This window comes from Mustela nivalis (assembly GCF_964662115.1).
Source record: "Mustela nivalis genome assembly, chromosome: 3".
Classification (NCBI taxonomy): domain Eukaryota; kingdom Metazoa; phylum Chordata; class Mammalia; order Carnivora; family Mustelidae; genus Mustela; species Mustela nivalis.
This window is the reverse complement of record NC_139022.1, coordinates 119260309-119285943: the sequence shown is the minus strand read 5'-3', so window position 1 is coordinate 119285943 and position 25635 is coordinate 119260309. Positions and strand designations below refer to the sequence as shown.

Below are 25635 nucleotides of genomic sequence, written 5' to 3'. Positions count from 1 at the left end.
GCCTTGTTAGCCATGCTGATTGAGGGTGGAGGCAGCGTGAGTCCTCTGCCCTCCCCTCCCCATGTGTGCCCAGGGCATGGTTTTGGTAGCCAGCCGGCCAGAAGACAGTGAGAGGGCTGTCTGTGTCTGTGGGTGAGCCTGGCCTATGACTCACAGGCAAAGGGAACACAACTGGTTTCAAAAGCAATCTAGATCTATTTACTGATGGCCCCCTCCAATGAACATCATAAACAGATGAGCCCCAAACTCAAAGAAAACCATGGGATCCTAGCTTGAGCCAAGTGTCCCATTTGCCACAAGATGCCACCGAGTTGTTTTGTAACACCATTTGGAAAGGCCCACCCAGACTTCTTCCTCCCAGCGCTTGGCCTCGGCTGCGTGGGTGGCACGGGAGGCGGGAGACCCTGGCTTCCTGGGAGGACCCCGGCTATCTGCACTATCCTCATTGGAGATGAGTGAAGTCTGCTTGCCTCTGACCGAGAATCCTGGCCTCCGTGTAGATGCTGATGGCTGCCAGTCACTTCTCTCTCCTGCAGTCTGCTCTCTTCCATGGAGCTTCCTGATCTGCTCTTCTAGTATTGACCTCCGCTGGTGCCCATGACCAGGGGCCCATCTCCAAGTTCTCTGGCAGCCTCCATCTTGTGCTGTGTTCAGTTGCAGGGCCACTCAGGAAGGCCTTGGCTTATTCTGGAGGCAGACTTCTGCCACTGGTCAGCTTCACGGCACATGGTTGTGGGACTTCTGCCTCTGCCCCCCCCACCCTGGTGTCAACCAGTGTCTCCCTCATCTGAGGCTTTTGGATCATACCTTCATGATTTCTGCCTTAGTATGTTTGCAAATGATATTGTTACTTCATATTTCTCTTCGAAGCTACTCACTGTTTAATATCAATAGACATTTTATATGGAAAATTTATACCTCTATCATAGGTAGAAAACCTGTGCCAATTGCCATTAATAATAGTAATAGTACAACAAAGGTAAAATCACTTTAAAATTTCAGCTAGTTCGTTCTGCCTGTCTGAGACTTGAGCTTGGAGCATGCTTTCTCTCTGTTAAGACGGAGAACAACAAGTTTGAGAGATGTGTTAAAGACGGGGCGCCTGGGTGGCTCAGTGGTTTGGGCTGCTGCCTTCGGCTCGGGTCATGATCTCAGGGTCCTGGGATCGAGCCCCGCATCGGGCTCTCTGCTCTGCAGGAAGCCTGCTTCCCTCTCTCTCTCTCTCTCTCTGCCTGCCTCTCTGCCTACTTGTGATCTCTCTCTGTCAAATAAATAAATAAAATCTTGACCTGTACCCCTGGGGATAAAAATATATGTTTATAAAAAAAAATATAATTGATAATATATATTCTGTTCCTTTAATCTAAAAAAAAAAAAAATAAAGTTGGATTCACAATAAACTGTGACCTTTTCCTTGATACAGAAAATTTGAAGGAGAATCGAGGACAAAGTTACTTCTTGATTTAATGTTATTGAAGGCTATGTGTGGGTACCATCCCAACCATTTCAGGTAGAGTTATTTTAGTCAACAATACTGTATTTTATATTCCAAAATTCCCTAGACTGCAGGTGTTCTTACCACAACAGAGAAATGAATGTTATGTGACCTGAGATGTTAGCCAAAGCTAAAGGGGTAATCCTGTTCTAGTATATAAATGTGCCAAATCACCATGTTGTATATTTAAAGGTATACAATATTTTATGTAAATTGTATCTAAGAAAACCCCGAATACTTACATAGGGAAGGCACTAAGTGTTTTGTAGAGATTATCTCACTCTATTATTTTTTTTTACAACCCTATGATGTTTATTATAATTATCCCCATTTCACAGATTAGGAAATTTGGTCATCAAGAAGCTAACATGCCTCTTCACAAAGCTTATGAGTACTAGTGGAGTCAGAATTGGAACCTAGCTGTCTCATTCTAGAAGTCTTGATCTCAAATGCTAGTCTCCATGGCCTTTTGAATCGGTCTCTTGTCCTGCCATTTTTGGGAGATGCCGGCCTCGTGTAAGGTTGCAGGCAGTGAGGTCTCATCCCTGAGCAAGGTGGCTTTGGGGTAGGTAGAGCTGCTTCCTCCTGGGGCTGGGAGCTGTAATGCTCTTGTGTCTTTAGGTCTGTTCTCTTGGTTGAGTGCCTGCTGTTGGCATGGCGCTGTGCTGGGCGCTAGGGTTGTGGACACAAGTGCACCCCGGGCCTTGGTCTCAGGGAACTCCAGTGTGGGGGGGCAGGAATGGGGAGAAATGTGTAATGAGAAATGTGTAAATGAGAAATGTGTAAATGACCCAGACAGTGGAGTTCTGTTACAGAGGGGAGCAGGGGGGTGAGGTGGGCTGTAGGCACCTTCCTTACCTTGGGAGGCAGAGAGGCAGGTGGGTTTTGGAAAATGCCTCCTGAAATGACGAAGGATGTAAAGGTTGAGAAAGCTTGAGAAAAGGCGTGGGGCTGACCAGCTGGGTACGGGGAGGGCAACCTGCTTCTCGACTCCCTTGAAGAGTGTAAGCCATTCTCTGACCATTCTGGGGAAGAAGCTGTGCCGACTCTTCTTTGTCATTGATTTTTCAAAGGGCACCCATCTGGGATTTGTGGATGGTGACCAGTGAAGACTCTGGCTCAACAGAGAGAATCTGGAGGCTTCAGTCCCCCACCGTTCCCCAGAGAACCACAGATCACTGCAGCCTCTGTACGACTGTCACAGCCCGTGACTGAGGTGCAAATTTGGCCAGGCCAGAGAGGTAATTTTAGGGGTAAGTTTGTTTATTTGAAACCCCATGCTGGCAGTTGGGCCTGGTTTTTATGTGAGGATTTTCTGTTCTGCATATAAGGAAGTACTGCCCGTTAGCCACTACGAATGTGCCCAAAACCTCCGTCTCCTGAATAAACTCGTGCTTTGCAGATGAACTGAAACATTCTGGGGCCACACTCAGAATAGAACGTCCTTGGCTGGGCGTTGTAATCCCTGGTGAGCCGCTGACAAGAACCCTGGAGTGGGGACCGCCAGGCTCCATACTTGGAGCGCCTTCCTGAAGGTGGGCGGCTTCAGCACGCGGAGCCGAAGGGCCATGATGAATGGCAGGCTGTGAATGTTTGTGGGGAGAGGCAAACGTTCCCTGGACTGTTTCAAGGATGCACATACTCTCGGGCAGCGTTTGACAAGTGGCGGTGGAGGGCTAGTTTTGGCACCAGTGGGGAAGAAAAACAGTCACAATTCAGACCTTCTAACCAGAGCAGCTGAGGTTGTATCTCCGTGGAAAATGGAATTGTTTGGGAATCTGCTCAGGAATCAGAGGCAGGTGGGAAACCAGACTGCCTAACTTTTCAAGATAATCGTGTCCTTCCCGCCCCCCCAACCCTTATAAAAGGGGAAGGTGAAGCCAATTGGGAAGCTTCCAGGTCACTTTCAGATTTTAAGTCCAGTGATCATCTGGGGACAGTAAGTAGGAATTTGCTGTTGTTTTGCTCCATGTATCGGGCAGGTTCCTTAGCTGCAAGTTATAGAAATACTCAGCGAGTTTCTCAGCAGGACATTGAGTGCACTTGCAGAATTGAAAGCAAAGCCGAGTGCATGAACCATGCAAGGGAGGGGAGCTGGGCAGACGCTGGGGATCTGGGGAGCTGAACTGAGATGCTGTCTCCTGGGGCTTCAGTGCTAAGTCCATCAAGCCTAACCTTTTGGGTCCTGCATTATTTTACTCTAGCCTTAAAATTCCTGGGTGAGAGAGGGCCTAATTGACCTATTTTGGGTCCAGTATCCACTCCTTGGGCAAGGGAACACTGGGTGCCTGGAATCACAGGCCCATCAAGACTGAATGTAATGGAGTGTGGCCTGGTGGCAGGGAGTGGAGTCAAGGAGAGAAGGATAACTGTCCACGAGGAAAGTGCAAAAATAGGAGGCATGGATACTGGATGGGCCAAAATAACAGATTTCCATTACCCTGACATGATGGATGAAAAGGAGATAATTTGGACTGTTACAATGCCCGTTTTTAAGGTCACATTGAGCAAGGCAACTGCTCTTCTCAGCCCAATCCTATCACACATTGGCTTACATATTCCACCTGGCTGCCTACAGACAAGCATTTCTACATGTGGCCCAGGAGTTAGGCAGGGCAGGATCCTGGCTCTTGCAGCTGTCTGGTCCATCAATGAACAGAACCACAGACACAGGAGTAAGCAGAGCTGCACAGATGGCAGTGGTAATAGTGGGGAATGTGTATTTGTAGTTTTGGAGTCATAACCACGATCGTTAGCACATGTTCCTTGGACCAGAAGGGACAAAAAGAAGAGGAGGAATATGAGGGGAAATGATAGCAACCCCAAAGCCCTTGGTTTACTTTATTCCTTTGCCCTCTTGGGTTAGGTGAGCAAGGGAGCAAGTGACATTCTTAAATTTCCACCAAGTGCTAGTCTTCCCATGTACTGCCAGTGGAGAAACAGCATCCAGCAGCATTTTCCAGAGCTGTTCTATGGGATCTAGGCTTTGAGAATCTCAAGACAAACAAACCAAAACCAAAAAACCCCAAACCCCCAAAATAAAAAAAACAAACAAAAAAAAAAAAAAAAGGAAAAAAGAAAAAAAATGGAATGTGTTAGAGTCAATTAAGCTTGGAATATGTTGCAAATTATATTGTGTTTTGGGTATTCATGATAGGCATTGGCACTGATAAGTCCTGCAGCATACAAGCCTGTTTAGTCTAATTTGGCATTTCCCAAACATTCTTGACCACACAGCATTTTAAAACAACACCTATTACTAGGTAACATCTTTGGTTTTGAGGAACGCTCACAGTGCTCTTGCATTTCCATTGATCAGGAACCTATGGGGTCATTGGTCATCTCTTCCTCTTCTGGGCACTTCGAGATTTCTATGCAGTGATTTCAGACACCGTGTTTCCTTATACTTGATCATTCTAAAGCAAGCCTAGGGCCTCACAGCATACTTACATGTTGCTCCGGATTTTCCGTGACAAGGTTCATTTAGCCTCCCACCAAATGTTTGTCTGATGCCAAGATACAATGTTCTAGGAGGCATAGTTGGCAGCAGAGAAATGAATAATGGATGGGTGCCTCCTTATAGAGCCTCTGGGCTCACAGGGCAAGGGTGCATGCAAAAAAAAAAAAAAAAAAAAACCACAAAAAAAGAGGCGGGATGACTAACAATAAAAGGATGGTCTAGGCCAGCTCCGGGAGGGGCTTGGTGTCTCATGTGCAAGCTAAGACACTCAGATTAGGTACATTGTACCTAAAGCCCAGCAATACGGCTCTGTGGGCATTATGTTCCCTTTTCACAGTTAGGAAAACTGTTTAGAGAGGTTTAGAGAGGTCTCTATTTTGCCAATAATGTGTGGTCTGTGAATGATGGAGGCAAGTGTTCAAACTAGCTCTGTCCGACTCTGAAAACCAGGGTCTTCCCACACACCCTGCACTGCTGCCATTTACTGACCAGATTTCCCAAATCCCAAAGCCAGGTCATTTTGGAGACTCTCAAATATTAGAGTGGGATCAACTGTTTAAATGAGTATTGTCTCGGAAAACCTGAGCTGTGATTTTTGTCACTGGTGGGAATTGAGAGGAGGGCAGCTTTCACCTCTAAAAAAAGTGATTTCTAATTGTGTGACCAATTTATAAATGCACTCATGAAAAACAAAATTATTGCTCCAGGCAAGCTAAAATATGGCTTCTAATCCTGGCCTCCTCCTCTGTGTGATCAATTTGGGACATATTCCTCCAAACCTTTCTCTGTGTATTACTTAATGTACAAATGAATATAATCATGGGAAGCTTTCCACTGAGTGAATTATCTTGCACTTTTTTTTCCACTTAACAATATATTTGGAGCTCTTTCTATGCTAGAACACATAGCTATATCAGTTTTTTTTTTTTAGCAACTTTTCCTTTTGAAGCAGTAACAAAAAAAAGAGATTTATTTATTTAGTTGAGAGAGAGCGAGAAAGGAGTATGCAAGTGCGGAGAGGGGCAGAGGGAGAGAGAATCCACAAGCAGGCTCCCTGATGAGCACAGAGACCTACTAGGGGCTTGGTCCCAGGACCCTGAGGTCATGGCCTGGACCAAAACCAAGAATCAGCCACCCAGGCGCTCCCAAAGAAGTAACTTCTTATTTTGAAATATAAAAGTTGCATGAATACTATGAGGAGTTCACAAAATCTTCAAATACCTTTTAATATTTTGCCCTACCTGCTATCTGTATGTCTGTGTATGTATATAATGTGTATACACACATATTGTAGATACGATGTGGTTTTCTATTCTGAGTCAGTTGAGAGTATGCAGTGTATGTACATTATACTCCTTTCCCCCTAAATACTTCACTGTACATTTCCCAAGAGTAGAGATAGTCTCCTAAATAGCCATTAGTCGTTATCAAGGTAACTACATTTAATATTGATATGCTGCTTTCATGCAGTCTTCCATCTCTAGTCCCTTTTTTTGTCAATTGATTTTCCATTTTTTGTCAATAATGTTCTTTATAGTATTTCCCCCTGAAGTCTAGGCAGCCATCTGGAACCAGATATTGTTCTTAATCATCATGTCTCTTTGTTCTTTAATTAAGATGGAACATTTTTTATTGTCTCTCTTTGGGTTTTGTGATATTGACACTTCTGAAGAACATGGAATGGACTGTTTCTTACCTGGGGTTTTCTAATGTTCTCTTATGATTAGATCGGTGATTAGATGCAAGGCTTGAATTTTCAGCCAGGATATTATAGACAGGATGAGTCCTTCCCAGGATGCCACATCAGCACACACGTGTCTGCCCGCCCCTTGTTGGGGATGCTCATTTTGATCACCTGGTCAAGATGTTGTGTGATTTGTCTCCTAGGGAGTTGCTGGTTTTTTTTTTCCCCCTCAAAACTAATATGCATTCTCTTGGAAGACACTTAGGCTATGCAAGTGGCCTGCTCCTCATCAGTATTTCTCCCCAGACTTAGCATCCCTTGATGATGCGTGCCTGAGCCCATCTTTATTAAGATGGTTGTAAAATGATGATTGTCCAGCCATAATAATCAATTCACATACACCAGCGGGCTTGGCATTCTGCTGTAAGCCAGGGCCCTCCTTTCCCCCTTCTTTGTTTATCTACCTATTTATTGTGGACTCATGGTTCTAAGTTTTTAAGGGTCTATGATTTGTTATTATCCTTAATTATTTTGGTGCTCAAATCATCTCCCATTTGCCCAGTGGAAGTCCCTTCTTGTGTCCTTGTGACATGTACTCATCATTTTTCGAGTATGTTTTTACTTTCTGGCATTACACAATGTTCCAGGCTCATCTTGTACCTCCCCTGTCTCAGCCCCAGAATTAGCCATTTCTCCAAGGAGCTCTGATTTCTTTTAGTAGGGAATGGTATCAGAGACCAAGATCTGCACACTAACGTGCTTGTTGCTACGGAGTTTCCATCTCCTACATTCTTTTTAACTACTGCCTGGTATTTCATAGAACAGCAGCATGATAGTTCATGTATCTGTTGCCCTATTGATGGATGCTTAGGTTGCTTCCAGTTTGTCTCCATTTCAAGCAACTCTGAATGAATAGTCTCATCAGTGCTCTTTGTACATTTGTAGAAGGAGCCTCTCTCCAAGGGTGAGTGACAAGAAGTGGAATTGCTTGCTTGTAAGCTGTGCATGTTTACCATTTTACTACATACAGCCAGTTTATTCTCCACAGTGGCTCCACCAGCGTCGGACCCAATAAACCGGATATGAACGTCTTTATTTTTCCACACCCTTTCTGATGTTTGGTATTGCTCAATATTTTGTTTTTACACAATTTCAGTGGTGAAAAGTGTTGTTGTATTGTCTTAATATTCATTTTCCTGATTGTGAGAGCGAGCATCTTTCGTGTGTTGACTGGCCATTTGTCTTCTCATTGGAAGAAATAGAGAAAGCTTTATGAGGGATATCATGGTTGAGCCAGACCTCACTAGACGAGAAGGCTTTTTGGAGGTAGGCAAGACAGAGAAGCTGTTTCAGACGTAGGAAACAACAGAGCAAACCACAGAGTAGTTAGGCCAACTGGTCGTAGACTTTGGATCCCCCCCTTTCCTGGGGTGGGGCCTGCTATTTCATCCCAGTGCTGCCTGGTTCACGGTCATCCCTATGACAAGCTTTGGAAGAGATGCGAGGGCAGCTCCCTGGCCTTCTATTTTAAGGTCATTTTAGAATTCACACACACCTTCCTTGTCTGAGCGAAATGTAGCTGGGGCTGAGGTAGCTAGATGTTTTTCTTCGGTGGTAAAACCAACTGGGCTCACCAAAAATCAGATCAAGTGAAGGCAGAGTGGATGGAGGAAAGAATACAGGCTACATGACCTGCGGTGGGAAACAGATTGATCACTCAGTGATATCAAGCAAACCAAACCCCACCCACAAATGACAGGTGGAGACCCAGCACAATGTGTGTGTGTAGAATCAGGACTTAATGAAAGGCTAGCTTTTCATTGTGGCCCAGTGGTGGGAGGCTTGGAGGAAAAGCAAGAGAGTGTTGAAGAAAGAACATCTTATTGTGACCACTTTGCAGTTTGTACACACATCAGATCATTAGGTTATACACCTTAAACAGGTACCTAATTATATGTCAATTACGTGTCAATAAAAATGGGCCAAAAAAGGTTAAAAAGAGAGAGAGAGAGAGAGAGAGAGAGAGAGAACAATGATGGTGTTCTGCCAAGAGAAGGGTGCAGGATAATTTAATAGGAATTGGGAAGACCTTCTTTCATAGAAAGGGGGCCCTCTGTGAGAGGAAAGGGCAAGAGGAAGGGATTTCATCTGGAGTGTGAGGGATTTAGGTTGGAGGTTTGGCACTGATGGGGACGATCATAACTATGTAAGTGATTTGGTAGGGGAGTTTGTGGAAGGTCCTTTTTCTTTTTGACAAAGACACAGATTCTCTTCCACTGGAATGATCTGAGGCATGGTGTATGAAAGCCCCAGTACCTGGCTTCTCTGCCCAGTGAGGGTCTCTTTGGGGGGCTGCAGATGTAGGACCTGTGGGCAGACTCTGGTTTACGGCTCACACATCCACAAACCTCTTCTGTAAAGGAGAGGGGAGGGGCCTATCCAGCAGGACTTGAACCTCTCTAGGGTAAATGGCTTTTGGTGCTGCAGATGTACTTGGGGAAATGGCACAGCAATTTTTTTTTTCCTCATTAGTATCTCAACTTACTTCTAACAGTATTATGATTTAGGAATTTTTATCCTTTTCTCCCCCAGTCTTTTAGTATGACAAATTTTAAGCTCACAGAAACGTTGAAGGTCTAATAGGAACACTGCTCTGTTGATCACCTGGATTCAAAAATTTTGTCTCTATTTCCTTTGTCTCAATATGAATTTGTGTACATGTGTGTCTGGTAGAGCTCTACATACACACGTTTGAGTTTCTGTACTTTTTCCTTTTGGCTGAATATTTCTAAAGCAAGTTGCAAACATTATGGCACTTCACCTGTTGGGGAGACAGAACTCACAGCTGCTGTCTGAGTGGAGAGAATGGACTCTAATGACTTAACGAAGCATAAAGTTATAACCAGGTAATTGAAAGAGTTGGAAGAGAACTCTAATTGGAGGAGGCAATTTCAGGAAGCCTGTACCCTCTTTGGGGCTGGTGGCCTAAGGATCAGAGGCTGGGGTCATTAAACTAGAAGCCTAGAGAGGCGACTTGGCTGGCGCTGGCCACTGAGCTGTGGGGCTGGGATCTGGGTCTCTGAAGAGGAAAGACGTGCTGGTGCGAGGGGTAAGAAGCAGTGCTGAGAACCAGAGCAGGAACCGGAAGTAGACAGGAGGGAACAAGGAAATCCTCTCCTCCCCTTCAGCCTTGCAGGCTCTCTCTAGCGCCCCCTTTTGACTGAGCCTATTTTAGGGTTTGCAGAGTCCCAGACCCAGCATCAGAGGCCAAGTATAGAAGAGTGGGTTTGGAGTCAAGAGGCAACATTTTGCTCACTGGCCCAAACCTTCAATACTTTAGCATGTATCACCTAAATTAAGAAGGCACTCCTACCTATACGTAGTAGGATTATCATGCCTAAGAAATAGTAATTTCCTAATATCTAATGTGCAATCCGTGTTATAGTTTCTCTAATTATCTCCCAAATGGTTTTATGGCTTTGATTTTAATCTTTTTGGGAATAGAATCCAGTCAGGATTCCTGCATTGCATTTGCTCGATATAATTGAGTCTCATTCTAGAACAGTCTACTGCCTCCCTCTCCTTTTTAAAATTACTATGATGAGAGGCTAGGCTCACTGAGCTGTGCAAAGTGTTTCTTCATGTGGTTTCTTTACCTATTCTTCTGTCCCCAGTATTTCCTGTATCCTAGAAGTTAAGTCTGAGGCCTTGATTGGATTCATTCATTTTGGTCAGGAATTCGTAGGGGGTGTTTTGTTCTTCATTGCAATGTGTATTTTAGCTTATAAATTCTAGTGTCATCTTTTAAGACATTTATTAACCTCAGATACAATTTTGTACCCTTGGGAGCAAAAGCCAAACAATTCTCATGGAGGACAACCGTTTTCACTTGACAGGTGCTGTCCATTAGTTCTGGTAGAACTCGCCCTTTCAACTACCCACCCCCCACCCCGACCCCGTGCATGACCTGCCCTCCCCCTGCCCCCCTGCCGCCTCCCGGCCATCTTCTTGCGTCATCTGGAGATGTTCTGTACTGGAACTGTTATGTACTAGAACTTCTGCTCATTGAGGTTGGGTTTTATCCCCGAGCATCCTGTTTTGCAATCCTTTGGGTTCCCTACATGACCTTCCAATGTACAGTGAGTGTGGCATCACCACTTCCCTGCTCATGTAGGGCTTGGCTCTCTGCTGCCCCTGAGTGCTCAGCAGCAGAGGCAGTTTGCTAATTACCCATGAAAGTGGAGTTTTCTCTTTTCTTGCTTGTAGTTGAGTCTTTGTGAGATCTTCTGGGGGCTACCTTGCTGGCCCTGCACTGTGCGATGCCCTCCCTCTTCTGTGGACATGCCTTTCTCACTAGAGATTCTGGATTCTCTCAGTATTCCTAATGTTCTCTTTGCCTTGCCATTCACTACATGGGATCTTGGCCATCCTGACGTTTCTTTGGCATCACCAAACAGAGCCTTCACCTACTACTTTGGATCCTCTTTCTATTTCCATCAGATCCAGTTTGCCTTTCCATGTGCATGAGTAGAAAGGTCAGGCATGCTTGTGCTGAGCCAAGTCATAGGACCAGAGTTTTAGGTTCACTTCTTTAATTTGGATGCTTAGAGGGTTCCAGGTATGGTGAAGTTTCAAGGAAGATCCAATGTAAGAATGCCAGGAGTTCAAGTTAACGGAGAGATGGCAACTGACCCCCAGTGTATGCGAGGTGGGGATGATGGTGAACTGGAGATCGCATGGGAAAAATAACCATAGGCTCCATGGAGCTTCTCCCTATCAAGGGATGAAGTCTATTTAGGTAACCCTTGAATCTGACTGTTCTTGTGTCTTGCTTCAACCAATGAGACATTAATAAAAGGCATGTATTCAGAGGCTTGAATAATGCTTGCGTTTCAGGCTTGCCCTCTCTCGCTGGTGGAAGAGCACCGAGCTAGCCTGCTAGACAGAGCAAGTGGAAGAGAACTGAGGTATCCCCTCTAACACCTGTCCGCTTCTGACCATAGCCCTCTTTGTGAGCCCAGGTGAGACCAATCGAGGAAACACTGAGCTGGGCCCAATCCAAATTGCAGATACTCGTAGCTAATGCATAATTACTGTTTCATGCCACTAAGATTTGGGGTGGTTTCTTATGCAGCAAAGACTAAGTGGTACATGCACTGTGGGATGGGGGAAGTGCCCACTCACCCCCAGCCCAGGGCTGCCATGCCAGAATATGGGCCCAGTATCACCATATCTTCCAATTTTCCAGACAAGAGAAACATTCAATATTAGTTTTATGTGAAATATTCCAACTTTTAAATTGGCTTCAGTGTTTGCCCCACATCATTCCTGATCCAGGGGAAGTTATCATTTGAGGGAGACACACAAGCCAGCAGCAGTCTCTAGGGACCCATGGCTGAGGGCTGGAATGGGAGCAAAGACATCTTGGCCGGCTTTGGAGCACTGAGTCAGTGACAGACATTTGTGGCAGAATGAGGATACCTTTGAAAAAAATCCCTGAGAAGGGCACTTCTTCTGCTCATTCTTCAAGACTCAAACAAAATGGCATCTCCCACGAGCTTCTCTGCCACAGAGTTCATTCCTCCATCAGGGCACATAAATCCTCTACCCCCACCATCTGCCTCCCTCACTAGACTTGAGGGAGTTCCTGGAAGACATTGTCTGGGGGACTTACTTACCTTCCACCCTAATGGCCAGACCGATGCATGCTGAAGGAACAGGTGACCTGGTAAATGCTTGGAATGTTCTTGTGTGCCCCTCCTTTCTTTGGGACAGGCTGCATCTTGTCAATGTCCCAGTCACTTTTCCTTGAAACCCTGCATCAGAGTGAGTCATTGAGCACAAATGTTCGTCTAGCTAAGGAATTCAAGAAAATGGAATTTTCTTACGTTTTTGCCAGTTTATGGAAAAGCCACAAAGAAGCCAAACACAAACCCCCAAACCAAACACAAAGGTCCTCCACATGTCAAGTGTGCCAGAGGTTAAGCCCTAAAGATGGAGTGTCAAGCTGGCTTTTGGCCTGGGGAGAGGATTTGCCTCCTTGGGGTCTTGGGTTTGGTATAGCCACAGGGCAGGCGACGATGTAGGCCTCTGAGTGAGGTGATTTATCCCGAGTGGGGACTGTGGGACTCTGTGGGGCCTGTGTAATCCGGGCCAGCCAAACATCTGGCTGCTTATGGAAGAGTAAAGCCTCCCAGAATCTGGTCCCCTAATTCCTTGTAGTCCTGTTGAGAGAGCAAGTGCACAGACATGCTTTTTCCATTTTCATGTACCTACTTGACATCTCATAGTCCAAGACGTGGTGTGATCAGAGTAGGCCAGAAAAACTGTGTGAAGGTCATTGAAGACCCTCAGGGAAAGCCTGGGGAGGAACCACTGTGCCTGGCTGGGTCTCCTCCTCTTTTCCGCAATAGTTCACTCTACCCTGCTGGCGGAGGGCTGCTTTGACTCTGAGGCGCTGGGACTGGAGCCTGGAGCCTGGAGCCTGGCTGGGTGGCGCATGGCTTCCCTCTCTCCACTAGGGGGTGGGGGAGTTTGGATGTCCAGCGAGGAGGCTGCTGCCTTAAGCTCCAGCGGGCTGGGAAACCAGGCGGCTAGGGACCTGATGAGGCTTTTTGATGAGTTGCCTGTTGGAGGCAGGCCTGGTTCCTGGGGAAGAGTGGGCTATTTTGGGTCTTGCCCGGGTTGGCCCGAGGCAGGCCAGTGAGGGCGGCTACCCTGGGCTGTGACTCCTGCAGTCCTCACCTCCAGGCTAGCCTCCATCCATGACGGCTCCGTCCCTTGTCCTAGACCAGCCATCAAAGGTGACTGTGAGCTGGGTGGAGGGCACAGGGATGGGCTTCCTCTTCTTCCCTGTACCCTGTGACGTAGGGCCTGAGGCGTTCTTCTGACAGGGCAGTCCGGGTGCCAGGAAGCCTGCTGCCACTGGGAGAATCCTTCCCCAGCCTCCTGCTTACTTGCCCAAATGCTCATTTGAAATTTTATTCCTCAGGTCAACGTGTGGATGCTTCCCTGAGGTGTCTTTGAAAAATGTGTCTCCCTCTGAGAGACAGAATATGTTAACAAAGGGCCGGCATAGTTCCCTTAGAATGAAGGAATTTCTCACACTTCTCTCCCCACCAGGGCCCCTCATCATGGAGCAGAGGACGGAGGGAGAGGAAGGACCAAGATGGGAGCTTAGAGGGGCAAACCATGGTTAGGAGGTCTGGGGCAGGTAGGGAAGAGTGGTGGTAGAGGCCTCTTGGCAGTTTTCTAGGGAGGGAAAAGATGGAGTAGAGAGAGGATTTTTGGAACGCAGGCGGGAATTGAAGCACGAGGGGCCGGGACGCTGACCAAAGCATTCCGTAATTTAACTGCACACTGCCTTTCTGTCAGAACTCCTGGAATTCTGAGCCGAATATTTTGTTTCTCACCCTTTCCAACGTCCCGGTCACTTGTCACTTACTGAGGGATTGATGAAAGCTTGAAATGCAAACTCAAGTGAATTCATGTTCTAAGTTTGGGTTTTCTTCTTGGTAAAATGGAGAGAACTCTACTCACCATTCTGCACAGAAGGATCTAAGCATAGCATCTGCAAGGAAATACTTGTTTTCGATACCATGGAAGGAAATGTAGAGTGTTTCCCTTTACCCCAATATGGAGGAGTATGAAAAATAAAAAGGCTGCCCTTTCTGGACGGGTGCAGAAAGGGGTCTGATGAGAACGGAAGCCCAGGAAGATGCTGGCCTCCGCTTGTGAATTGCCCTCCGGTTGGACCGGATGTTACCATCAACTGAGAGTACGGAAGAGAAGTGCCTCAACTTTAAGATTTTTATTTAGGTGGGGTACACGTAGACCCAGGTTCTAAAGACACAAGAATTAAAGAAAAAAAAATTCTCCAAACAAAAATAGACAAGTGATATACAAATACCACTTTTGATGATTTACACCCAGATAAATAATTTCAGAAAACCAAAACCTACTACAAGTACAAAAAGCAAACAATGTAAAAATGCACCATGTTTTTCCCTGGGACAAGCAAGATGTCTGTTTTCCTACATGTAGGCAGACTTTTCCCGTCCTGTGGCCCATCTTCATGGAGGGAAAAGAAGGGTTGAAAGATCTATGAATCATCTCTCCTTCATTCAGGAGCCTTAGGAGAAACTCACACACAACAGGACAACCTATGTAAAAAAAAAAATGTGAGAGTAAAAGGAGTAAGAGTGACATGGGAGAACCTGCCAGGGGTAGACCTGTATGTAGACACTGAGCCTTCAAATCCAGTGCAGTTTCTAAATGCGAGCATGCAGATCTGGCTCTGAGCACAGCGGTGGCCAAAGTGAAGATGGAAATTGGATCTGCAAGAGGGCCTCCCACTACTTAGCTCCCAGACCCAAGCCAGCTCACCTCGGAGAAGCACAGGTCTTGCTGGAATCAAACATCTGGCTGATTCTGGAAGAGTAAAAGTTTCTACCCAGGGCTTTCATGGAGGAAGCAGTGAGGAAGTCGAGGACCTCTTTTCCACAATGCTGCAATACACGGGGCGGTGAGTTTTATGCGCCTCACCAAAAAATTCCCTCCATGGAGGCAGATGCCAGGTAAGCAAGGCCTTGCCAATGAAAATGATCGCACCAGAACCCAAAACACTCTGACCCAAACATTCAGCTTTTTTTGCAGTTGGATTTGGCCCAAAGGTAAAATTTAGAAAATGTGGAGCAGTAACTTGCAAGGTGTGTCCTGGGGGATAATAATATGCAAGATGTGAAAAAAGGTTAAGCAAAGGTAAGCAGGCTATTTTCATAGCTGCAAACCCTCTCAGAACCTTTCCTGGGCTGATTCATTCAGACCTCTCTCTCCAAAACCTATTTACCTGCTTAACTCTGTGTGTGTCAGTAGGATGTTGGGGGTGAGCGGAGAGGGGAAGCCTGGAAACAAAGAAAACTCCCCCATGCCCAAAAGTGAGAGCTCCACTGTCTTGTGTCCCAACTATATCCCTGTCTCCGACTTGTTTTTTTAAAGGGAAGCTTATACAGTGACACCAGGAAGTGTTCATCTGAGGCAATGTTTCATGGCTTGGCTATAATTTTCCTGGGAAATGTAAAGAAATAATCTAAATAAATTTGTAAGTACGTTAACAATGAATGTTCAACTCAGCCCTATCTGAAATGATCTTGCATCTCAGTAGCGTTGATGGCCATCCCTTTCTGAGGGTGTGGGGGTGTGGGCGTGTGGGCCACCACATGCCTTTCTATGAATCTTCTACAGATTCAGAGTCTCATCCCTGGGACGATAGGAGAGTTGGTAGAGAAGAGTCTGTAGTTATTCTGTGGCCTGGCCTTGTACTACCGCAGCCCTGGGTTTGGCATGCCAGGTACAGAGCAGACCCATTCACTCTGGACTGGCAGGGAGTGTGAGGCAGGGAGGACGTGCAAAGAGGTTCAGGGTCAGAACCTGACAGTGCTTGACCCCCGTGGGTATGAGCTAGAAAATGAACATTACTCCCAGTTTCTTAAACTGCCTGGTGTGTCCACTTCTTCTTCTCCTTTGTTTCCATCTTTTCTTGTCTTCTTCAGGAGGAGATTTCCAGATGGGATCCTTCAAGTTGTAGGACAGTGGATCAGGTTCATATCCTATCAGATCTTCAACATTCCCCCCAGTTTTGTGGCCAAGTGTTTGGAAATGTTTGCTTTCCAAAGGCAGCCATTCATTTATCTCTTGGTACAGCAAACATACATTCAGCGCCGACCATATGCAAAACCAGAGTGAGCAGATGCTCACAAATATATACAAAAGTCATCTGAAAGTTACATAAATCTCTGTATAAATAGTATAAACCACATTTCTAGCCAGAAATGGCAAGCATCATGTATTTGACAAAGAACATTTATACAACAAACTCTATTCTTTTAGTAAAGGGGTTTTAAAATAATTTACACTCTAAGATCGTTGCTTGCCAAACCCTTCTTGTCATTAAATACAGGCATCCTGATTTGGGACAAATTGATGTGGTCAAGTTTTTTACTTTTCTGTGTCTGATTTTAAGCATCTGCCCCCTGCTCTGGCCATAAGGCCCATTTCTGTCCCTTTCCTTCAGACTATTGCTCGGGACTAACCCCCTTCATGTACTCACATAAGCCCTATTCAGGGAGCATTTACTGGCCAGCATGGCTTAGCACCTTCACGTTGGGCAAACGTTCATCCCCTCCCCTCCAAAAACCTCTGGGCCGCACCTCGGGTATGAAAACTTTCTCTCGGGAAATGTTCTCTGTAGCTTTCTGCCAGACAGGTCTCTAAAAGAACATAGAATACCCCCTTCCGGGAGAATTATGGTGAAGAGAGGTTTAGCTGCAGATCATTTCCAAGTGAGATGAGGTACTGCGCTCATAAACCATCTGAACAGGCTGCGATCTGGTTGGTAGGACATGCGCAAACAGCAGGATGAAGCCCCAGCGTGGTTAAAAGCCAGTGAAGATGAATTTCTTTTACCGTCCCATTCTTCAGTTAAGAAATAGTACATTAGGAATAAAATTCTCTCTACATGGTAGGTCAAAGATCAGAAGGGGTTATTGTCTGGATCCTGGGGAAGATCGATAATACGAAAACAGGAGACAGAATTCTAGTGTGCACACAGTCGTTCATTAGATGGTAGGACAAATTGATATACGAATGACTTCCTGACTTGCCCAAAGGATGTGACTGGACAGTGAGACATTCCTCCCAGCGCACGGGTGTGTCTGACAAGGAGTAAATAATAAACTTGCCAATCAGGCTTCAGTGTTCTGGAGGTTAGTGCCTACTTGGGAGGGTCTCTGTAGGGACGGTGGAGGAGAGGCATCCATGGATTAAGCCATTAACGTCCTGTTGACCCATTTCTCCTGTGTCTAACCTTCTACTTCAGAGAGATGTCGTATTGTCCTACCTTTCTTAGTCCTGTGGCCTCAGTGCTTTGTGCTGGCCTCCACTGAGAGGGAAAGTATTTCTGGTTGACGATGTAAGGTCAAGGAGGAGTTTTGAGAGAAATCTAGTGAAATCTGCCGCCAGCATGATCCAGCCAGTATTTCATGGGCAGCTACTATGTTCATGTGCATGCTAGCCCTAGAAGAGCTCCGCAGGGCAGGGAGGGTCTCCAGTTTCCCCTCGTCGAGGTCTTATCTCTTTTCTTGCCATGGCACATCGATATTTTTCAGCTGGTACATGGCATTTTCTCCTCAAATAGACCCCTTTCTTTATCTGAAAAATCAAGAGTTTCACACTGGCACAAGGCAATATCGGTGGTCAACCAGGTTGCCCTGCTCCCAGAACCCCATGAAATCTGCCTTTCCACCTTGAGTTTTAAAGATACATATGTTTTCTTCTAGGAAAATAAGGGAGCAAGCTTCTTTTTTTCTTTTCTGTGGATAAGAGTAGGTTATGATTTTAGAATCTTGTCCCAGTCCAGCAAGTTTTGCAACGCAATGACCTCATCTGTATGAACTCATATTCCGTGGTCTAAAGGCATAGAAGATTAATTGGAGGGGTTATTTGGAACAATTGATACTACTTTATCTTATTTGATATGCCTTTGGTTCTTAACTTGTTGACTTAAAGATGTTTGTTTCCTGATTGATTACTTGAGAATGACTCTTGGATGTGTTTCAACACTGTTTTCAATGGCATTTCAATGGTATTTTCCATGGCAGAAAAACATAAAGGATAAAATTAAAATAACCAGTAATTGGGTATTTAAAAATTTTCAATGCATATATATATGTACATATATGTATATATAGCTATCTTCATTTATAAAATAAACCATTTTGTAAAATGGTTTATTTATAAACCACTTGTAACCAGTGTTTTTCAAGAACATTCCATATTGTTTCATGTTTTTCTCTATTATCATTTTAATGGCTGCAGAGTTATTCACTGTGTATAATACCATAATATATTAAACCAATCCTTCATTGTTTGGACAGTGAGGGTATTTCCAACTTTTTGCTTTTATAAACAAATCTTCACTTGACATCCAAATATATGTATCTTTAGCCATGATGATTTTCCTTAGGGATAAATGCTTAGATGTGGAATTGCTATGTCAAAGTTTATGCATATTTTAACAGTTGTTAATAAACTTTGCAATATTGCTCTCCAAAAAGGTGTTACCAATTTATCCTTCTATGAACGGGGTTGAGGTTGTTTACCTGTCTTCTTATCAACAAATATTATAAAAAATTTTGAAACATATTTGCTAGTTTGAGAGGCAAAAATGTGATCTGATTTTCATCATGTGCCCTCAGTTATTAGTGGGGATGAATATTTTCTGGTTATTGGCTATTTGTACTCTTTTCTTTTATGAATTACTTACTTATTTTAAATATTTTCCCTCCTATCATAGTTTAAGGTAATATCTTTTTTTGCAAATAGAAATTTTTCAATTTTATGTGGTTAAGTTCATCAGTCTTTCCCTCTGCGGTTTTTGCCTTTACCATGTGCTTAGCTCATAACGTGTATATATATGTGCATTTTAGCCTTAATTTACTTTTTTTTGAGAGATTAAGGGGTGGAGGGGTAGAGGAAGAGGGAGAGAGAGAGAATCCTAAGCAGGCTCCAACCCCAGTGCAGAGCCTGAAGCGGGCCCAGTGCAGAGCCTGAAGCGGGGCTTGATCTTACAACCCTGAGACCATGACCTGAGAAATCAAGAGGGGGACACCCAACTGACTGAGCCACCTAGGCACTGTAAATGCAATGCATCCTCCTTATGAAGGCTGCAAATAACGGGTATGAGTGTAAAAGAAAAGAGTTTTCTCTGCCTCCTACTCTGCGTCCCTATACTCCAGAATATTTGCTGTTTGCCGTTTGGGAGCCATGGGTCTTTAAAACAGGTGTAGTTGGTCTTCGGTCCGTGGAGGGATCATTTTCCCGGGTTGACGGCGTGACGGTGCAGAGAGCTGGGGGTGGTGGCTCTTCCCCCACCTCACGTTCACTCAGCTTCCCATTTTCCACTCTGCATTTGCTTTCTTCCGGCCCCAGGACTGGTATGTCAGCATGTGATTCGGGCTGGGGGGGTCTTCTCAGCAGACAGACCCTTTGGTTCTTGCTCTGGGACTCTGAAAGTAGCTTGTCCAGAGGCTGAGGTAGGATGAGAACGGCACAGTCCTGCTGGCCCAGGACACTTTCTCCCGGGCCATGAAATTTGGTGTTAGATACTTTGTGCAGAACAGGCCTTCTACAAGGGGACACACCCAAAGGGATCCTCCATGGCTAGCATCAGGTGGGCTGAGTCAGGTTGTCTGGGAGCCACACCTGCCCTTGACTGCTGGTGACCACAGCTCCAGAGTCATGTGCCTGTGCTCAAGTCTCTGTCCGCTCAGCTGGTGCTTTTTAGGCTATGTGATTATAATGGATCAATCCTTGAAATGCTTTTGTCAATATGAAGGGAACTGAATGTTCTGAAAGTTTCACATTCATCTTTATAGAGGGTTAAAATAAAATAACATTTTTGTTGTTGTTGTCTTTGCCACACGAAAGAGAAGCCAGCCGCCGTTTTTCACACAGTGTTCCTTAGAACACTATTACATCCTTCACCGAGACACGCAGGGAGGTAAAACGCTCTTTCCTGAATGTCTTTTCAAATCAAGAACTTGGATTAGATGGACATTGGTTTCACGCACAGAACATTTTGATGTCTGATTTTTGTTCCTGTCCAGTAGTCTTAGAAAATACTCAGGTTTTAGTCCAGGTTCAAACTGGTCTGCTTTTTTTTTTTTTTTTTCTTTTTGGAAAAAAACCCCACTTCGCTTTGTTTCACTCTTTCATAACAAGCTTAATTTGGGGGGCCCAGCTCAGGGTTCAGCTAGAGAGTTTGGGTTGTTTTGGTCAGAGACTGACAGTGTGAGCTCTTGATTTGGACTGAATTTCTTCTGTTCTAGGGGGAGAATCACTCATCCATTAGTCAACAGCCTTCATAGCTCCCGAAAGCTGCTTAGAATTCCCTAAAGATAAGACTTCAGCTCCTGGCCAAGTGGGGAACATGGCCCTGAGCAGAAGAGATGGGGCTGGGCCATCAGCACGGATACGGGGAAGCCATCAACAGGGCCCTTGCGCTTCCAGTTCACAAACCTGGGCTGCCTGGCGAGACAGCCCCAAAGGCCATTTGGCCTTCCCTCTTGCCTGACCTGCACCTTCCTGAAACGTGCTCACAACAGATGAACCTATCAGCAGATGTTTGGGAGGAATGGAGAGGTGATGAGCCTCATAGAGTGGAGGGTATAAGTGTCTGTGATCTAGAAATTTGCCATCTCGAAGGATCCCTGTTCTTGGGATACTTGGCTGGGTAACCTCTGGCAAATGACTTACTTTCTTTGAGCTTTTGGACCTCATCTTTAAAGTGGGGATAATGAGGGGCGCCTGGGTGGCCCAGTGGTTAAAGCCTCTGCCTTCGGCTCAGGTCATGATCCCAGGGTCCTGGGATCGAGCCCCACATCGGGCTCTCTGCTCAGCGGGGAGCCTGCTTCCCTTCCTCTCTCTCTGCCTGCCTCTCTGCCCACTTGTGATCTCTGTCAAATAAATAAATAAAATCTTTAAAAAATAATAAAGTGGGGATAATGAGATAATAACCATCTCATGGGATAATGAGATAATAACCATCTTCTCCTACGGGATGGCTGTGAGTGTCATATAAGAGCCTGCATGGGATGGGTTTAGCACAGCGCCTGGAGTATGGTGATGCGCTTAACTACACTAAGGAATTTTGGGGGAACACAGCACATATGAATGGACTGTGGCCTAATAATATCAAGGCACTGTAAGAACCAGTGAGTGGTTCTTGGACAGGCAAATGTTGTAGGAATTCAGAGGAGGGAGGAATTGCCAAGGACTTGGGAGTGAAGGGCAGGTTTCCTAGAGGTTTGAACTAGGATTTTTTTTTTAATTTAAATTCAATTCACCAACATATAATACATCATTAGTTTCTGATGCATTGTTCATTGGTTCATTAGTTGCGTGTAACCCCCAGCTTTTCAAGGGAATTCTGTGGAAGGTAAAGGCAGAGCAAACCTGGTGTTTTCTGCTCAGAGCCTGGGAATATATCTATATGTTACCTCTCCATCCCCTTTGTTTTAGATGTTAAGGGTCTTGACCAAAGCCAGATGACCAATTAGAGGCAGAGCTGCAGCGAGAGGCGGTTTTCTTCTTCCATACTTTATCTGTTGCTATTTCTGTTAGTTATTGCGTTTTTGCGTGCCAGGGACAAAAAAGCCCAACTCGTGCTGACTTAACCATAAGAAAGCAACAAGAACAAAACCCCAACAACAGGGAAGGGAGTGCCTTGACTTCACTCTTGAACAGATCCTTCCCACGGTGGCTCCTGGCATTGGCAGGCTTATGAGCTCCTAGCCTCTCATCCAGCAGAAAGGAAGCATTCCCTTTCCCCCAGTCTACCATCAGGTCTTACTGGCCTGCCTGTGCTCATGGGTCCACCCACAACCAACCACTGTGGCCAAGGCTCCCCATGAAGCCTTTAAAATGACATGGTCTAGGGGCGCCTGGGTGGCTCAGTGGTTTGGGCTGCTGCCTTTGGCTCGGGTCATGATCTCAGGGTCCTGGGATCGAGCCCCGCATCGGGCTCCCTGCTCCGCAGGAAGCCTGCTTCCCTCTCTCTCTCTCTCTGCCTGCCTCTCTGCCTACTTGTGATCTCCGTCTTTCAAATAAATAAATAAAATCTTTAAAAAAAAAAATGACATGGTCTAGAGGATCTTGCTGGTAGGAGGGGGAGTGGCTTTTGAGATGACAAGGGTTGCCATGCTCGAGGACAAGGTTCACACACTTCTTGTGGTCATTTTGTCCACAGAGTTAGGAGGGGCACTGTAGAGGGGCCAAGAGGCGAGGACTTCCTTTCTCTGGAATTCTGAGTAAAAGTTTTTCTAATAGCAGCAAAAGAGGCAGCTCTGGCTGCCTGTGCTCCCAGAAGTAGATGAAATCGGAGGGCCCATCATGGGGTCCTGGCACATGGCTTTAAGGTCCCATCCAAGATGGGTCTGGAGAGCTTCCTAGTGGAGTTTTGGGTAACTGGACTTGGTAGTTGACCCAGTGACTGCTGAACATTCCAGAGGCACTGCGGTAAGACAAGAAGAGCTTGAAGAGGGCAAGAATCCCAGTGCCTTGAGTCCGGGGCTCAGAATGGGGATGAAAGACAGAGTGCCTGAGTGTCTCTTGTCAGTCCCGCTGTCCTTCTTCTCAGGCTGGGAGTCTGGTTGGTTTCCCTTCTTGTGTGGTGGTCCTGGGTGCTGGGTACTCTGGGGGCCACTTACTCACTGCTCTATGGCTGTCAGGAGGTGGGGGGCAGGCAGCAGTTTGTGCCGCTGAGGTAGTCTTCTGGGGCTTGGTAGGAAGCTGCTGTCCAGGTCCCATGGCCCCCTGCTCTTTGCGATCTGCAGAGCGCACTGGCCTGGCCTGTTTGCACCTGGGTCCTCAATTATGTCCCTCAGAAGATTGGTGGGCAGCTGATATATGAAGTGAGAGCTCCCGAGGGAGAGCAGTAAGGGATGGAAGCGGGACCTGAAGCCAAGCAGGAGAAGGATTTTAGACAGAATTCGTGAGCATGGCTTCAGCTCCATCCTGCAGGGGACTCTGGGGGTGTAATCTGCCTCTCAGAGTAGGTTCTGAGCAAGAGAGCTGGGTTTTCACACCCCCACGCCCTGCTTAGGGCCACCTAGAGGAAAGAAAACTCCTGCATACTTTTTGCAAGTTCACGATTTTGTAAACAAAAACACAAGGGGGGTGGGTACCAGAAAGAGCAAGAGGGGGTGGGTAGGGATGTGGTTTGGATGGAGCAGAAACACTGTCTATCCATGTAGTTTCTTCTGTTCACAGAACTCTACCACACGTGTTCCTGTGGAGAGCCCATGAGCACAGTTCTTCCCCATGGGGAAGAGTCCAGGAAATACCCAAGTCTGTATCTGAAGGCTCCCTGTATTAACTGGGTCTAAGTAAACTGAGCTAAACATAATTAGCTCATCACAGTGAGCAGGATGGGATAGGCCTAGCTTCAGGCATGGCTATATCCAGGTGTCCAAATGGTACCTCAGAAACTCTCATTGTCTCTTGACTCTGTCTTTGTGCTGGCTCCATCCTCAGGTTGGAGCTGTCCTCATGGTGGGAGGATGGCTGCCAGCCGCACTGGGAGGACTTAGGTCCAATGCAAGAGAGCACTTTGCTCTTAGGCCTCTGGCAAGAGTCATGGGACGATTTATGATTGGGTTATATGCTCGTCTATGAACGAATCTCTAATGTTCTGGTGACTAGGCCTGGGCCACCGTCACCCCTGGAATCGTGTGCAAGTGTGGGCGTGTGTACGAAACCTTGCCAAGGAACATCGGGGAAATGGAGAGAGCCTAGGTTAGTGCTGGGGCTCAGGCCCCAAAGCCACGCCTTAGGGACTGTGTGGTTATACCCCAAAGACCTCTTACTGTCTCCTGATATTCATGGTGACCTGTCCCAGGAATCTGGGGATCAAATCTGAGGGGCCAGTCTCCTGGAATGGTTTGCTGTGTGCATTCATTCACTTCATTTTTTCAATTTATTTTATTATTTTGTTTTTAAAAAAGATTTTATTTATTTATTTGTCAGAGAGAGTGAGAGAGAGAGAGAGAGTGAGAGAGCACAAGCAGGGGAAGCAGCAGGTAGAGGGAGACGCATGCTCCCTGCTGAGCAGGGAGCCTGCTGTAGGGCTGGATCCCAGGACCCTGGGATCATGACCTTAGTTGAAGGCAGACACTTACGACTGAGCCACCCAGGAGCCCCTCACTTTTTCAATGTAGTATTATAGAAGTTATATGTAGGAATGTTATAATATCGAATAATACGTAATTCATATAAACTCAAAAATATATATTATTTAAAATATAATATATAAAATATAAAAGCATTTTTATTATCTATTATTACGTATATTTATATTTATTCTACACACATATAAAATACAAAATGCCAATTACTCATAATCCCAACCGCAGAGCAAGTCATTGTTAGTAGCTTTGGGGAAAATCACTCTCTAGGTAGCCCTTTCCCCAGCTCAGTGACCCAAATTTCTACCTTTTTCTTTAATATCTGGATGAAGTTACTCCAGCCCCTCACTTTTGTGACAGCAAGAAATCCCATTTTGCCTAAGTAGTAACTCATCGTTTCTTGCCCCGAGCCTGTCCATCCATGTGTCCCTTCATGTAATTTTTACTGAGTGCCTATCAGACATCAGCAGCGTGCTCTAGGCACCTGAGATGTGCTGGTGTTCGAAAAAGGCTAAGATGCTGCCCTTGTAGGGTTTAGGTAGTAAAGGATAAACCCAGCAACTGAACCAATGATCTCACCTATGAAAAGATGCTAAGGGCTAGAGGGCTGGAGGAGGGTGAGGGGCCAGGATGGAGGCTGTGGGTGACAGGTGACAAGGGTATCTAAGGGAGGGCCTCCTTAGGGAGGCAGGGTTGGAGCAGGGACTTGAAGGAAGAGAGTGGACATCTGGGCAAAAAGCGTCCCAAGCAGAGGGAATAGCCAGTGTGAAAAAGTTGGGAAAGTATCTGGAATGTTCTAGAAGAGAAAGGAGGCCAGATGAAAAAAGCCAAGTGAATGGCAGGGTCTGTGTGTAGGAGGTGGTCCAGCTGGGTAGCCAAGTGGGATAGGACCACACAGTGGGAGTCTGGAAGGCTGTGGGGACATTGGCTTTAATGACACAGAATGGCGAGCCAAGAGCACGTTCTGCTGGAGGAGAGAAGCCTCTGACTTGGGCACACTCGATGGGGGCTCCATATTTCCCCTGGGCTTCCTCCTGCTGCAGTGGCCTGCAGATTGGGCAGGCCTCCCTCCTCCATTCCCCATGGCAGGACTGAGCCTAAGCTGGCTAGGGGATTCGGAGGCTAAGTGGCTTTATCACCACTGAGGTACAGTATGGGCATGTGTGTGATGGGTGTGTAAATGCAGACATGTACTTGCTCTTGGCAGGCTAAAAAAAGACCAGGAGGTTATACAGTGCTGGGCAGAAAGCAGGAC

The 25635-nt window shown here is 45.9% G+C and overlaps 1 protein-coding gene across 21 annotated transcripts in view; it reads left to right on the top strand.

The window, feature by feature from the left end:
* LOC309862336 (uncharacterized protein) overlaps nt 1-25635 on the top strand; it is a 230645-nt gene that overhangs the window by 47841 nt on the left and 157169 nt on the right. For 19 of the 21 annotated variants that reach the window (XR_014310423.1, XR_014310424.1, XR_014310446.1 and 16 more), the window contains exon 3: nt 2569-2748. The exons of 1 other annotated variant lie outside the window; for it this stretch is intronic. The gene's annotated coding sequence lies outside the window, so the exon portion shown is untranslated. The remainder of the gene's footprint in view (nt 1-2568; nt 2749-25635) is intronic. One more of the 21 variants, XR_014310460.1, reaches the window with a different exon arrangement.